Source organism: Danio rerio, chromosome 19 (assembly GCF_052040795.2).
Source record: "Danio rerio strain M-AB ecotype USA chromosome 19, GRCz13ab, whole genome shotgun sequence".
NCBI classification, from domain to species: Eukaryota; Metazoa; Chordata; class Actinopteri; order Cypriniformes; family Danionidae; genus Danio; species Danio rerio.
Window position 1 is genome coordinate 41136143 of NC_141039.2, and position 18038 is coordinate 41154180.

At 32.9% G+C, this 18038-nt stretch overlaps 1 protein-coding gene across 46 annotated transcripts in view; it reads right to left on the minus strand.

Moving 5' to 3' along the window:
- Positions 1 to 18038, minus strand: part of adgrb2 (adhesion G protein-coupled receptor B2) — a 554448-nt gene that overhangs the window by 167790 nt on the left and 368620 nt on the right.

Here is an 18038-nt window from a genome sequence, read left to right on the forward strand (position 1 = left end):
AAGAGCATTTTTTCTTTGTAAGTAAAATGCAATACTAATTGTTTAAAATACAACCTGTTCTAATACAGTATTTGACCCTGGAGCCCGAAAGCGCTCTTAGGTTGCATTCGTATATAGCAAAAGCAAAAAAAAGAAACACATTCATGAAGACATTTTGTAAATTTCGTACTGTTAATCAATCAAAACTCAATTCTGGTTAATAGTATTATTTGCCAAGCACTTCATTTACATAATTTAAAGTTTGTATATTAGGTTTTTCTATTTATTTTTGTTTAATAGTTTTAGTAATAGTTTTCATAAAAGTTTTTTTTTTTTTTTTTTTTTTGAGAATCATATTTTAGATTTGGATGCCTCTCAGCCATTGTCCTGTAACAAACCATACACAGATAAAAAGCTTATTTATTCAGATGAACTAATTTATTTAGATAACCAATAAAAAAAAAAAAAAAAAAAAAAATATATATATATATATATATATATATATATATATATATATATATATAAACAAGCAAAAGAAAAAAAAAGTCCACGTGATTGATTTTTGTTGTCTAGGGTCACACGTTTTACTTAACAATTGTATATCGGCTACAAGTTTCTAATGTCATATTTACACAGCCAATTTAAGGCAGCACTAAAGTCTGCTTTAAATTCAGTGTAAACATGCTATGCAGCAATAAACAGTTTATGTAAATACATATTTATGAAAACGTATGCAGCTTCAAGGTTTGGTTTCTGGGCAGCCTTTGTATATAAAGTTGCTTTAACGGAACCTAAAATTAGCCCTTGGCATACATTTCCAGCCATGTAGAATGGATGAAATTTTTTTTTTTTCAAAGTAGTGTAAATCTCGTGAGATGATTCCACTTTAGCTCATTTTCACCATAAGATGCTTATGGCTTACTGTCTTCACTTCAATACATGGAAAGGATGCATTATATCCAGGGTCACGATGGTTATAATATGACAGCGGTGAGGGCGATCCGCATCAGCCCTGATAATTCACTAAGATAAAAAAAAAAGTCTCTATAAGCCAAATGGTTCCAGAAATCACCATTAAGTTGCAGTTATTATGTTCTCATGTGGTGTCATAAAAACAAAAGCTGTTCGAGCAGCTGATCCTACAGTCCATTGAGTGGGAGAAAGCCTGAGTCACGGCCTTGTTAGCAAAGAGAAATTCGTGTTTATTTTCAGATAATGAGCGGGTGTGCAGAGAGTTCAGGAGTCTGAAACCATGAACCCAAAGAAACATCTCACTGTGCCTTCAGGAAACATATACAGTGGTTTTAATTTGACCTAAAGCATGTGTAATATAACTTTTATAATGGGTTGCCTGTCATGTTATTGTACAAAATAAAAGAGAGGTTTGCAAGTCAAAATATTCACACTCTCATATATGTGCATAACAAACTAAAAACATAGATATGTTTAGTTTCTCTGGATTTTTTTAGATATTGGGTCACACTTTATTTTGATGGTCCGTTTGTTGAATTTAAGTTACATTGCATCTACATGTCAACTAATTCTTATTAGATAATAAGTAGACTGTTAGGTTGGGGTTAGGGTTAGTGTAAATTGACATGTACTTGCAAAGTTTCTTAAAGTCAGTTAAATGTCTTTTGAAGGAGGAGTATCAACAGATATTAAGCAGACAGTCTACTAATACTCAAATGCACCCTCAAAACAAAGTGTAACCAGATCTTGTCTTCATAGCATCTTAATCATTTGTTTTCAGTGTAGACTTGAGTATCTTGTTATTTAATATACACAAATATGTAGCTTGTTTAAATTTAAAAACTCTTCAGAAACAATTTTATATGCTCTTTTACAAGCACAGGAATTACCCCTAAGCTTGGTATTGACCATATTCGTCTTTCGGATGTGACGCTATGTCAAGGTCCTGACTCTCTGTGGCCATGGTGCAATGGAAAAAAGATTTAATATTGTATATGACTCCCATGAACTTGGATGACTGCATCCATACATCAGGGGTTCCCAAAATTTTCAGCCCGTGACCCACAAAATGACAATGCTAGTGATTCGGGACCCCCAATATCCTCTGAGGTGGTTATAAATACAGAAACCTTGCATGCAATGGTGCAAACACACCAATACACCCAAGTCTATTCTTCGTTTAATTTTTTTATGTATGTGAGTGCTGTAAATGTGCCAGAAAGTTTAACCTGGTGTTATAAAATCTGTTGCATCTGACGCTATTTCTGTGTCTTTAATATAATGTAATAACCCCAGGGGGCGCAATCTAGTAGAAATAGTAACTATAAACAACATTTTTTTTCTTTTCAGTAGTTTATGGATAAAACTACCGACCCCCACTTTGAGAATGACTGCCATACATCTCTGCAATTACTTAAATATCTTTTTAATAAAGTCATCTGGAATGGCTAAGAAAGCACTCGTGCAGGAGTTCATCAAGATTCTTTGGATTAATTTTCAATGCCTCCTCGTTCAACTTATCCCAGACATGCTCAATAATGTTCATGTCTGGTGACTGGGATGGCCAATCCTGGAACACCTTGACCGTCTTTGCTTTTAGAGACTTTGACGTGGAGGCTGAAGTATGGGAAGGAGCGCTATCCTGCTATGTAATATTTGTTGCTCTTACAACTGAAATCGACAACAAGACTTTTGTCAGGAAATGTACATTACACATTTGGTATGGTCGTGAATATAAATAAGCTCCGCTTTGATGCTTCACAGTTTTTGAAGAAGTGTATGATCTGATATGATTCATAAGTGTGCATTGGACGCTTATATTCAGCAGTCTACATGTGTTTGTTGCCTCATTACAAACATACGCAGCACATTTCACAATATACACGTCAAACTGACAAAAGAACAGACATTATAACTCTTCTGGATGGTGCTGAATAAATTTGCAATCTGTAAATGCATGGCTGCCTGCTGCTTTATGGTTTAACTACATCTCCTGTTTTCAAAATAAGAGTCTCACATACAGTTAAAGTCAGAATTAATAGCCCCCTTTAGATTTTTTTGTTTATTTTTTTAAATATTTGCAAATTATGTTCAACAGAACAAGGAAATTTTCACAGTACATCTGCTATATATATATATATATATATATATATATATATATATATATATATATATATATATATATATATATATATATATATATATATATATATCTTTTGGAGAAAGTTTATTTGTTTTATTTTGGCTAGAGTAAAAACAGTTTTAATAATAATAATAATAATAATAATAATAATAATAATAATAATAATAATAATAATAATAATAATAAAACATTTTAAAGTCTATATTATTAGCTCCATTGAGCTATATATTTTTTCAGTAGTCTACAGAACAAACCATCGTTTTACAATAACTTGCCTTATTACCCTAACCTGCCTAGCTAACCTAATTAACCTAGATACGTCTTTAAATGTCACTTTAAGCTGTATAGAAGTGTCTTGAAAAAATATATAGTCAAATATTATTTACTGTCATCATGGCAAATATAAAATAAATCAGTTATTAGAGATGAGTTATTAAAACTATTATGTTTATAAATGTGTGTCTTCTTTCCCTTAAACAGAAATTGGGGAAAAAATAAACAGGGGCTAATTATTCAGAGGGCTAATAATTCTGACTTCAACTGTATATAGTATAAGTAATACAAGCTTAGATACAAATAAAAAATAGGCAAAAATAAAACATTGTTTCAATCTCACTAGAAAATATTGTGGCCAATGAAATGCAACCTGGGGGTATTGAAGTTTGAGGCTGATGGTGTGCCATTTCCATCGACTAAACTCTTATTATGCAGTAATGCTTATATCCAGATTTCTTCAAATGAGTTTTAAGTTCTGAAACTTGAATGTGTTATATGATCATGACCTTTTATATGACTGAAAGATCAATGGAGCTTTTATTTCTCAGTTCCAAAGCTCTTTAAATGTCTCCTATAAGTGTGTTTATTATCTTAATAGTATTACTAGATATAATCAGCGTATGATGGTACTGTATGACCCTTTATGAACTCTTGGCAGATGCTTTCTTGTTGAAGCAACACTCATGAAAGTGCCTAAATACATAGCCTCAGCTGATTTAAATGAATCTCAAGCATTCATTTATGATCCAGGCTGAAGCTATATGGACTTTTAAAGCGTTTTACATTCCTGTTCATCAAAACATTTAGAATGTTCATGGTCAGGTTAGCAATCATTTAATAAAACCTTGAGATGTTTTTAAATTTGCACAAAACTGACAGAGTTTAACTATCAGCTTACTAACTTTACATAATACATCAGCAGCATGACTCTCCATGTGTATTCATTAATTTGCTTTGGTTATGATGAATTTAATTTACTTTAACCGCAGGATTCACAGCCTGTGTGTCTAGTGTGGATTTGTGTAGACGTTGTTATTTATTTCAAACAACTTAAATTGAAGGTTCACAATGAACAGTAATTGAGTGGCCACTGTTTCACTTTCAGCATCCCGCAGAGAAATTTCTTTTTTATTTTGGAAATACATTAATTATCATTTTATTTGTTGCCTTTTATATTCTGCATGCAATATCATTAGAAAGGGTCATGCTGTCTTATTACAGATTTCATTTTGATGCGTTTTTCATTATAATTAGATTGATAAAGTGATAATAACGGAGAATAGTTATAGCTTGCAAAACGATTTGATTGACAAATTAGAGAGTATGCACACATGTATGTATTACATATTATTATTATTATCATCATCATCATCATCATCATCATCATTATTATTATTATTATTATATAATTATTGTCATATTTTTAAAGTCAAATATTTATTGTGTTTTTTGTACTTATTGTTATTTTTACATTTATATACTGCATGTTTATTACTGGTTATTTTATAATACTATGTATTTAAATATCACAATACATTAATTTTCATACTTTTATTTTTAAATCTTGTATTGTCAGTATTTATTATAAAATAAAATGTATTTTTTTGTACTTTATTTCTAATTAATCATCACATTGTAAAGATTTATTATGCAATTTTTTACGTATTATTATTGTTGTAGCATAGTTATTGTTTTTTGTACTTTTTGTAATTTATTTATATAAATATTATCATATGTTTATTTTGATACTATTATGAAATAACGTTTCAATAAAAAAATCAATTTCTTTGTTAAAATCCTTTTATTAACACTACTTGTTATGAAAAAAAATTGATTTTTTACTTTATTTCTAATTAATTATTACATTTTTTAGATTTATTATGCTATTGTTTACTTATTATTATTATTATTATTATTATTATTATTATTATTATCATTATTAATATTATTATTATGATTAGTATTATGATTATTATTATTATTATTATTATTATTAATATTATTATTATTATATACTACTACTACTACTACTACTACTAATAATAATAAAATATTAATAATAATATAGCATATTTATTGTCACAAAAATGTATTTGTGTTTATAGAACTTATTTAAATTTTTACATGTATATACTGTATGTGTATTGTTGATTACTTTGTATTATTTATAAAATAAATAATTTTGATAATAAGTATTCTGAAATAATAAATATTTCCAGTATTTATAATAAAATAAAATAACATCTATTTTTACTTTATTTCAAATTCATTATTACATTTATATATGTATTATGCTATTGTTTAGTTATTATTATTATTATTATTATTATTATTATTAGTAGTAGTAGTAGTAGTAGTAGTAGTAGTAGTAGTAGAAGTAGTAGTAGTAGTAGTAGTATTAATGGTGTTATTATAGCATACTTATTGTCATAAAATATTTGTATTTATGGTACTTATTTAAATGTTTACATGTATATACTGTATGTTTATTTTTATTAGTTTATATTTGCTATTTACATAAATATTAGGATACATTTATATGATACTAAGTATTATGAAATAAATTGTATTAATTAAAAAAATAAAATTGTATGCATGCTATATAATTATTTATTCAGTTTAGGTAAATGAACTGGAAATTAATCATAATTATTATTGATATATAAAAAATAATATTAATACTAGTTTAATAATAGTACATGGAATAATAATAATTTACAATTTGTATATTATACATAAAAAGGTGACAATGTGTTTCAGTATTCAGTACAACTATATTCATCACTTACATAGTGTTTATCTGGGCAATGAAAGCACTTTAGTTAAAAAAAAAAAAAAAAAAAAATATATATATATATATATATATATATATATATATATATATATATATATATATATATATATATATATATATAGTGTCATAGAACTAAACTCAAAATAACCCAAAATCCCATCAAATGTAAGCATTAAAGAGGGCTCTCTCTCAGCCTGTGTGTGGCCAGTGCTTTCGCCTGGCCTGAGGGTGATGGATGGCAGTGGTGCGGATTAGGAGCCGGATTAAAGCATCCATCCCAGACCTACTCAGGAAAAGGTTGTTGAGATCAACATCCCGTTATTTACCCTGTCACTGCGTTCCCTCTGGCATGAGCCCTGACCCACAGAACAGCATGGGATTCTGGGTCAGAGAGACAGAGCTGCTCGTGGCAAGGTCGAATTTCCAGGCTCAGTTTCTACAATCTGGTAAAAACTAAACGGACTGCTTGGTGCATAATGAGTGTGCGTGTGGCTCTAGAGGGTTTATAAAGTCTGATAGTAACCTGGGGGCTTCAGGAGCTGAATGTGCAAGGGTTAATGCTCTGTTGGTCCAACAAGGGAAAGTGAGTCTTAAATTTATATGAATGTTAGTAAATAATAGGACTAACAAGAGCTTGTATGTCCTGAGGACAATATAATATACAGTAAGGACGTTTGGAAGTTATATTTCTGAATCATTTGGAAAATAAAATAAAATAAAATAAAATAAAATAAAAATAAAATAAAATAAAATAAAATAAAATAAAATAAAATAAAATAAAATAAAATAAAATAAAATAAAATAAAAGTTTAACTGGGTTATGAGTTATGTTTCTGATAAGTTAAAAAAATAAATAAATAAATAAATAAATAAAATAAAATAAAATAAAATAAAATAAAATAAAAGTTTAACTGGGTTATGAGTTATGTTTCTGATAAGTTAAAAATAAAATAAAATAAAATAAAATAAAATAAAATAAAATAAAATAAAATAAAATAAAATAAAACAAAATAAAATAAAATAAAGCAAGTTTTATTGGGTTATGGGTTGTTTTTGATCATTTAAAAAATAAAATAAAATACAATTAAATTAAATAAAAAAATAAAATAAAATAAAATAAAATTAAATTAAATTAAATTAAATTAAATAAAATAAAATAAAATAAAATAAAATAAAATAAAATAAAATAAAATAAAATAAAATAAAATAAAATAAAATAAAATAAACCAGTCTTTGATTAACAATAATTTTAATATTGATTTAATTTAGTAAACAAATGAAATATTAAATTGTATTTGTTTGTTTATATATTTAATGCTACTACTACTACTACTACCACTAACTAACTAATGACACTACTACTACTACTACTACTAATATTAATAATTATAGTAAAAAATGATTTATCGAAAATCAATAGGACACTGTAAAACACATGACTTATTCTGAAGTAAACACAGAAGTTGTGTTCCAAATGGCACACTGTACACTATGCACTTACACACTATTTACTTATGCACCTAAACACTCAACACTATAGTATATGTATGTAGTTTCATCCCAAATGGAACATTTATTTATTTTTATTTATTTATTTATTTTTAACTAAGCGCAAATTCAAACCATTTCTCTGATAATCTTTGATGGTCACCAAATTAATGAAATAAACCTAAACTACCAAATAATACCTGCCATGAGTGTAACCACATTCACCATTGGGAGCCTCTTATAGGAGAATTTCTCTTTCACGATTGAAAATAAATAAAGTAGTCCAACATCAGTGCCCAATACCTGCGCCCTATTCACTACATCAGCAAAGCTGCGTCCGTGAAGTGTCCAACATTTCACATATCTGTTTTACAGGCGAAAAACTGCATCATCCGGGTAATTAAAGTGCACTTATTATTTGTAGTTTTCAGTGTGAGTTTAGAGTTTAGTTCTACAACAAAATCGTGAATAGTGCATACATATGCAATTTGGATATGCAAAGATATTAAAGCAGTTGTGTTCAACCCTGTTCCAGGACATCTACCTTCCTGCAGAGTTCACCTGCAATCTTGATAAAAAAAAAAAAAAAAACACCTATTTCCTACTTAGTTGGTTTAGTTGTGTTTGAACAGGGTTGGAGCTAAACTCTCCAGGAACAGGGTTGAGCACCCTATAATAAAGGATCTAATTTCAAACACCAACGATGCATTTAACATGCACTTTAATGCTCACATTTATAGTCATATCTGTCCATCTACTCTGCATACAACTGAGGTTTATATCAAATTTAGCATTTTAATATCTCTGTCTTGTTACATTATAAGATCCTTAGTAGAATTCAGGTAAAAAATCAATGGTAGAAACTACTTTGTCTGCCTGTTTGGCCGAACTTTAAAGTTTGACAAGGAGGTTTCAATGAAAGAAAATAAATAAATAAATAAATAAATAAATAAACTAAATACATAAATAAATAAACATCTTGCAAAGTAGAGCAGAGTTTATGCTGCAGTAGGATAGACTATAGTGATTGAAAGGAAAGGACATGCTCTATCAGATTAGCTGATTCTACAGAACGTTGTACATCCATATTCAGCATTAGATGTTGGCGCATGCTACATTTGGATTGCTTCCAGAACACAGGGGGAAAAAGGCCTGTATACAAGAAAAAAAATGTAATAAAGAGGAAGTTGCAGCCCACAGATGAAGAGCCAGGGAGGTAATTATTTGTTCTTGGCGAGACATTAGCACAGCTTGAGTTTCAGCATGGATGAAAATCACTCTTTTGCAGGATTCATCTCCGCAAACATCTCCTTCACAGCCCATTGAGTGTATGTGTATGAGCACATTACCCTGCATCCACTCACTGTGTCTGTCTGAAGCTAAGATAATCTGCTTGTGTGTGAGGGTTAGATTTAAAGCGATAGTTCACCCTGCAAATGAGCATTTTGGGAAATACTTTACTTGAAGTGTTCATAAGACTTTTATAACACCTTTTGATTTAGTGCATGCTTATAACAAGTGTTATTAAGTGTGATTCGCTTAGGTCAGTTTTTAATGCATTTTATATTTGAGGTCTTTATTATGACAACTTGACATTACGAAGATAACACAACTTGTCATAAATCTGTAATAAACATGATTATCATGTGGCCATTATAAATGTGCCAGCAATGTTTTTCTAATGGCTTTACAGTAGAACAAACTGAATTTGTCAATCAGATCCCTGATACTCTAACAAATGATTTTATAACAGTGTCATTAATATTCAAATGCATTTAATAAGATACATTCATTCATTCATTTTTATTTGGCTTAGTACCTTTATTTATACAGTATGTTTTACACAGTAGATGCCCTTGCAGCCACAACCAAGTACTAGGAAACACCCTTACACTCTCATTCAAACATACACATACACTATAAACAATTTAGTTTATTAAATTCACTGACAGCACATGTCTTTAGACTGTGGGGGAAATCAAAGCACCGAAAGAAACCCACCTGAAGACGGGGAGAACATGCAAACACCACACAGAAATGCCAATGACGCCAGCCAGAGCTCGAACCAGTATCCTTCTTGCTGTGACGAAACAGTGCTAAGCCCTGAGCCACCATGCCATTCAAATTCAATTTGTACCCCTGTATTTGAGGTCCAGAGACAAATTAATGACATCAATCAAGTTCAAGTTCATGACGCAATTATAATGGCCTCATGATAATCATGTTTATGACAGATTTATGATAAGTTTTGCTGTCTCCGTAATGTCAAGTTAGCATGACAAAGACAACATTTAGGTCAAGTTAAAAACATCTCAAAAATGTAATCTCTGCTTTTAAAATGACTAACTGCCACTTAATGAAAGTTAGCACACATAAAATTCAATCCTTCATATTCATTAGATGTCATGTAATGATTATAATGGTCTGGTGACAGTCTTATTAACACCCCCATCCAAGTAAAGTGTTACTAAATTCAGTCATCATTTACTAAACTTTGACGTGACTTGACTTTTTTTTCCCAGTTGAACACTATACAAGATACAAGCATGCTAAAAAACTTTGATGGCATTCATTTTCCCCACTATGAATGTAATGTTTATAGGTTCCAAGCATTTTCAATATAAATAATAGAAATTCTTCTGTGCTCAACAGAATAATAATAATAATAATAATAATAGTAATAAAATAATAATAATATAATAATAATAATAATTCTTAAAATTTTTATAGCGATTTTCTGGACACTCAAAGCGCTTTACGCAACCCAAGCTCATTCTGGAAACGTAGCCCCGCGTACGTTTCTGGAGACCGCGATTTATGTGGCCGGAGGTACGTAAAGGCCGCGTTTGTTTTTTTTTCGAGCGAACGCCGTGGGGCGGTGTGGCGCCGCTCCGCCCCTCCTCTTCGCCCGGCCGACGGCTCGCCTCCGAGTGGAGGGCTTTCCCGACGCAATCAGTTCGACTGCCTAGCTCACAGCGTTGCGTCGGCGGAGCGGAGGCCCCGGAGGAGGACGAGCCGGAGCCGGCCATGGTGGACGACGACCGGGATCGAGTCCAGGGAACGGCAGGTTCCGGAAATCAGGTAAGACGAAAAACGGAATCCGGAAAATAAGGGCGAGAACGCGGCGGGATCCGAAAACGTGGTCGAAATCGAAGACGGGGGCTTTTGCTTTTTTTTTTTTTTTTCGATCCGGCGGCTATTCGCGCGAGAACGGCGCGGGCGCAGTCCGCAGAAACGTCCGCGGGACTACATTTCCACAATGAGCCCGGGTTGGCTTTACACATTGGGGGGAATCTCCTAATCCACCACGAAAGGGCAAGATCTACCTAGAAGACGGCACGGCAGCCATATTGCAAATGAGTGCCCCCTGCTGGTCACACGAACACAACTGAATATTAAAGAGAAGGTGGGCCATAGAGTAGCCCCTCCCCTTAAAAAAGACAATAGTGTTTTGTTTTATGTCAGCTCTACCAGTGAGAGTGGTTAAACTGAAGCACCTCAATTGAAAAGCAAAAGTTTTTAAGGAGGGCAGTGCATGTTAGATACTAGAGAGCATTTGATTGGTCAAGATTTGACGAGAAACTGTAATATGAGATGACATAAAAAAAAAAAAAAAATCATTGATCCAATTAGGCAAAAGTGACAAACTGGAAACGTTGGATGTTTAGATCAGGTCTTCTAAAAGCAAATGTTGTCACTGTTTTGTAACACACTAGCTTATAGAGATCTTAAAAACTAACATACCGATACTAACATCAAAAAAATTGTTGTTTTTTGTTGTTGTTTTCTTTTTTTTCAATTAGTCAAGGGACCTTTAGGTAGCTATTCACTTGCATTTAATGAATCATCAAGAACAACAGTTTCAGTTTCAGTTTAAACATCCTCTTTCATGCACTACAACAATAATAATAATAATAATAATAATAAAAATAATAATGATAATTATAAAAGTCAAAAGAGTAAATTAACAGCACCTTTCCTTTGTCTTTTCTATTCAAACCTCACATCAACTCAACCACCTTGAACACATGTTTATTTTCAAATGTGACTGCGGTTGATTATGCTGGCTGTGGCTTTGCGTTTACAGTTCAATGTTTTACACTCCTCATATGCCTGCGCCATCTGTCTTCCAAAGCCCATCACCTTAGTTTTAATGAGAAACGTGCCACAAATGAAGTCTAGCATTGCTGATAGCACATAAATAATTCGAGTCCATCATAATGGCCCACATAGACAGAGATTTGCATTCAGCCATGTTTCATAACACCATGCTATCATCTGTTAGTACATGTTTCATTTTAGGAAAACAAGTGAACAATGTGGGTGGTGAGATACTTAGGACAGGAAAAGTTGTTCAATTATTTATACATAATCGTATCCCAAACACTTACTTATACATAGTAAACTTTTTTTTAAAGTCACTTAAGTTATGAAATATCACAATTGAAAATAGCTTGTTGATCACTGTCAGTCTTTCGTGTTTTGTTTGGATGCTGGTTTGCAGGTGGAACCACTAAGCCTTTGTCTTATCCTATTTGTACCAGGTTTATATGTATATATATATATATATATATATATATATATATATATATATATATATATATATATATATATATATATATATATATATATATATTTATATATATTTATATATAAATCGCCGTTATAAGCATTAACGCTTATCTCTAATCGGGCGATAAAAAATATCGCTGTTAATCTATTCTCAAAGTTGAGTTGAGAGCTGGGACTATTCTACGCAAGCTATGATGACTTTCACCTTGATATTTTAACACCGATGTATACTTGGACGAATTGCACTGTAGGTGGCGAGAACGAATCTTCGAACCTGTGTGTATTCCTACTATGAATTTACCACATCAAACATGTTAATGTTGGCTCCACATCTAACTATCAGGCACCTGTAGAGTTTATGCGTTTGAGTAAAACATATACAAATAAAACGGATCAGGTACTTTTTAAAATGAATGACGGTGAATGAAAGTCAAACCGATGAGCCATCTGACAAAAAAGTGCCCTTCTGAATCAAATCAGCACTATGCCCTTCTGGATCTTTCACTACTAACTAAGCTGACATGGACATATGTAATCTAGTTATTTGCCTTAATAGACAATGATATAATTAGGGTGTTTACGTGAAGTGCTTTCATGTAAGAGTTTCCTGTAATTTTGGATGACTTTAACTGCAGTTCGGCAGTTTCACATTCACTCGTGAACATTTCATCCATGCCTTCGTGACCAAGTATGGACTGGGTAGAGTGTTATGGAAATTAATAACCAACGTCAAATGGAAAAAATAAAACTTCAGCATTTTGCGATGTGTGTGTGTGTGTGTGTGTGCGTGTGCGGTCCTTTACTGACAGCCAAGTGTGTGGATCTTGTCGGAAAATATGGCGAAAAATCCTTCATGATGGTAATAGTTTGATCGATGTGTTAACTTCAATAATGCCACTAAAATATGCATACTCCACATGTCTTAATTCTATTTCTGTTTAGTTCAGTTATGACTTTAGTCGGATTAAGGTGATCAAAAAAAAAAAAATTTAAAAAAAAATAATAAAAAAAAAAAAAAAAAAAAAAAAGCTGTTCGGAGCTTATATAGGCCTACAGTTTAAAATTCATCTTTAACTAAATTATCAGTTAGTAACACACGTACATCTTATTGAACATAATTTATTTTCATCACCATTTATCATAGTATAACAGTTTCTTAAGCAGTTTGTGTGGCATTTTGTTAACAGGAGATGAGCCCCCGGTCTAATGCGCCACTTGGCTTGAGAAACCCGTTCTCAAAGACTTGCTTAGTCATTATTTGGGTAGCACACATACTCTGAATGCCTTCGGCAGACTTCATATGAGCCATTTTATTCTAGATTAATCTAGATTTTTCCAAGATTATAGTGAGATTATTCTAGATAAAAAAGAAAATCTATGCCCACCCATAATTATTATTATTATTATTATTATTATTATTATTATTATTATTATTATTATTATTATTATTATTATTAAGGACAGACAGACATATAAATTGATGGATAGACGGATAGATAGATGGATGGATAGTTGGATATAGACAGATAGACAGACTCTAAACTGCGGCAAAGAACCACCCACTTTGACTTTGAAAATGTTGTCTAACTGACAGATAAATCAACAAACTACAATACACTTCTTTTATTTAACATTGAAGAACAGATAAATCTGAAATGGATAATACTATGACAGCAGTGCAGTTTCCAAGTGGTTTAACTAGCAGTACTCCAGACTAGGAATGACTTAATATACAAATAACTGAATAGAAAAATGTAAGGAAATTCAAGGAAATTCTAAACAGCAATTAAATGCGCATATTCATATTATCAAAGCTTGATATACAATGACTGGCTATAGCTACAGTTGAGTTTACATGTAATTAGCTATATTCTGATTCAATTAACTCTCTGTGACTTTAAAGCCCTGTGTGTGAACACATCTAATTGATTTGGCCTATTTCAGCACCATGGACAGCAACCGCTTGGGGAAATGTGCATGTTATTTGTACTGATGCAAAGCAGAATGATTACTTTGAAAGTGACTGAGTTTACTGCAACATCCAAACAGCAACTTTACTAAAATAATATTGAATGATGATCACTTTAAGTATTAAAGTGACTAAGAGTTACTACCAAGTGGTGCAACTGACGTCCAATATGCAATGAAGAATTTACAAATAATTCAAATTGGATGGAAAAATTATTAGAGGAGAAAAACATGCCACGAGAAAACAACACATTTGGCATAAGGGGAAGGTAAATATATGAGTAACCTATAATGACCCTCATTTATTTTAATTTATTGTTGTTAACTTTTATTTATTTATTTATTTATTTATTCATTTATTTATTTATTTATCTTCAGGACACTTGTTTGAAAACAATAATTTTTGCAAATTTTATATACTCCATATACTGTAACCATACATCTAGTGTCCTTACAAGGGCAACGTTATCACTAAAAGCACAATATTTTCCACTTATTTATTTATAGGTTTTTTTTATCCTCGCTTCTTTCCACCTCAGCCTCAGGGATTCAGAGTTCTATACTTTACAAAATGGCAGGAAGAAGCCAAGGGATGTGAACAAGCGGAGTAAACAAAAAGTGCCTTGTAGGACATATTCTCCTTGCTGCTCCCTAGAGAAGTTCCCCATTTACTGGGTTACAAACAGATTAAAGAAACAGACCCCGGGTCCCCTAGGAGCCCCTTTGAGCCTCACAGACCCTACACCTCTGCTGTATGCATCCTATAGCCTGGGATGATGAAGAAAAAGAAGAAAAGTGAAGTTGGAAGAAAAACATGTCCAGACATTGTGTCTTTTGTATCAATGTGTGTTTTTTAAAGTGTAATAAGAAGCCGCACTAGAACTACTTTGACCTCTCACTGTAAATTAGTTAACTTTACTTTAAAAAAGTGAGTAAACCAATTGCTTTTAAAAGGATACTTTAAATACTGAGTTAATGCCGGAATTGCACTGTAAAAACAAAAGAAAGTTGACTTAACTCAAAATTGTAAGGCAACTTGCTGCAGAGCTTTTTTGAGTTGACTTTCAAAGTACTGCATTTGACTCGATTTAAGTTGAGTAAACTTAGAAAAATGTCTAGTCGCCTTAAAATTGTAAGCTATATATATATATAGCTATGCCTGCTGGGGGAAGGATATCTACCCACTTAAAGAAACAGTTCACCCCAAAATGAAATAAAATTAAATAAATCCCTTACATTTATTCATACTCAAGTGGTTCTACGCTTTTAGAATTAATTTCTTCTCCTAATTACAAAATGAAAATGTGTTATGAAGAATGTTGGGAAAAAAGTAGGAAGAAAAATATACTATGGAAGCCAATGAGTGTTTTTTTGTTTACCGCAAAAGTCTTTAGTACATCTTCATCTGCGTTCCACGGAAGAAAGAAATTCAAATTTTGAAACAAGTAGATGATGGGTAAATGATGAAATTCATTCATTCATTTTCTTGTCTGCTTAGTTCCTTTATTAATTCAGAGTCGCCAAAGCGGAATGAACCGCCAACTTATCCAGCAAGTTTTACGCAGCGGATACCCTTCCAGCCGCAACCCATCTCTGGAAAACATCCACACACACACATTCACACACACACACTCAAACACTACGGACAATTTAGTCTACCCAATTCACCTGTACCGCATGGCTTTGGACTGTGGGGGAAACCGGAGCACCTGGAGGAAACCCACGCGAAGGCAGGGAGAACATGCAAACTCCACACAGAAATGGCAACTGAGCCGAGGTTCGAACCAGTGCCCCAGCGACCTTCTTGCTGTGAGGCGACAGCTCTACCTACTGCACCACTGCCTCGCCCTAAATGATGAAATAATTTACAATTTTTATTTTTATTTTTAAATTTTTTAAATCTCTTTAAATGCATAATGTCAGATGTATATGCTGTTATCTTAAAAGGTACTCAGATGCTAGGTCCTTTTTAATGCTGCTTGTAGCTTTAATTTCCTTCTGCTTTCCTTCATTTTTTTTGTCCTCAAATTCGCCTCTGCAGCAAGATCAACACAAGCGTAAATGAAAGAGAGAGACAAACAAAAAGAGAGAGAGGGATAGAGAGAGAGATTACTGTATCCTCCAAGTTTTCATAAATAGAGCAGCTTGGTAATTCCCACCCGCTGTAAGAATTGAGAGGAAGATGTTGAGCTCTATGACACAATGGCCTCGCCGGCTGCTGGAATTGAAGAATGAAAGTCGACCATCAGAGATGTGTCTTCACGGGCCATTGTGCTCGACTGCGATCTCCATCGATCTCGCTCTGTCTCCACTCTCATTTCCTGCGGATTAGAACTTCCCTCTTCAGCGCTTTACACAAAGAAGAGAGGAGACCGGGGCGATGGTAACGGGGGGACATTCCTAATGCTCAAAATGCCTTCAGTCACACTCAAGTTACAATAACTCTTACTCAGCGCAATTCTGAGCCGCACAGTAAAGATCAGCAAAGTTCTGCTCCTGCCAGAGGAGGAAAAAATGCAGCTTGTTTTTGATAAATGGAAAATTTTGCAACATTTATTTTAAATCTGGAATTTTTTGGAACATTATATATGCATTTACTGTTACTGATCAAGTTGATGCATCCTTGCAGCCGGTTCGAATGCTATCACTCGATTGAATGACCGTTATCAGTGATCATCAGCTGATAGATATGGGCCAGTAGGGGCCTTCCACGCCTACTGGTAGGCTCAGAAGGCTGTTATCATCCATCCACATGGTTAATCAGCAATAGATCACATATGGCTGTGGCCGAAGTATATAATAATTATTTAAATTATTTATTGAATTTCCCATTAATTGTATTTTATTAACGTCTACCCCTACCCCAACCCTAAACCCAACTGTCACAGTATTGTAAAAACAGATCTGGATCTGGAGTCTTCCCTGTTAGTATAGCTGATTAACCACAATAATTATTTAAATTATTTATTAAATTTCCCAATAATTGCATTTTATTAACGTATACCCCTACCCCAGCCCTTAACCCAACCATCACAGTTATGTAAAAACAACTGGATCTGGAGTTTTCTCTAATAGTATAGCTGATCAACCATGTGGATGGATGATAACATCCTTCCGAGACTACTGGCTGATAACCACTGATAATGCCCATTCAATCGAGTGATAACATTCGAAGCGGGTGATCCTTGCTGAGAAAAAGTTAAATAAATAGTTCACGCAAAACAGTGTTTACTCACTATTTACTCACCCTCAATGAAAATCTTTTCGAGTTGCTTTCTTCTATTGAACATAAAGGAAAATATTTTTAAAGAAAGGTGAAAATTTGTAACCACTGACGTCCATAAAACAAATACTATGGGAGTCAGTGTCAGTGTCAGAGTCAGTGGTTAAAGGTTTCCAGGATTTCTCAAAAAAAATTTATTTTGTGTTCAAGAATAGTGAACTATCCCTTTAAATAAATAAATAAGTAAATAAATGAATAATAATAAAAATAATAATTAAAATGCTAATATAGGCGAAGCAGTGGTGCAGTAGGTAGAGCTGTCGCCTCACAGCAAGAAGGTTGCTGGGTCGCTGGTTCGAGCCTCGGCTTAGTTGGTGTTTCTGTGTGGAGTTTGCATGTTCTCCCTGTGTTCACGTGGGTTTCCTCCGGGTGCTCCAGTTTCCCCCCCAGTCCAAAGACATGCGGTACAGGTGAATTGGGTAGGCTAAATTGTCTGTAGTGTATAAGTGTGTGTGTGGACGTTTCCCAAAGATGGGTTGCGGCTGGAAGAGCATATGCTGCATCAAAAACTTGCTGGATAAGTTGGTGGTTTATTCTGCTGTGGCAACCCCGGATTAATAAAG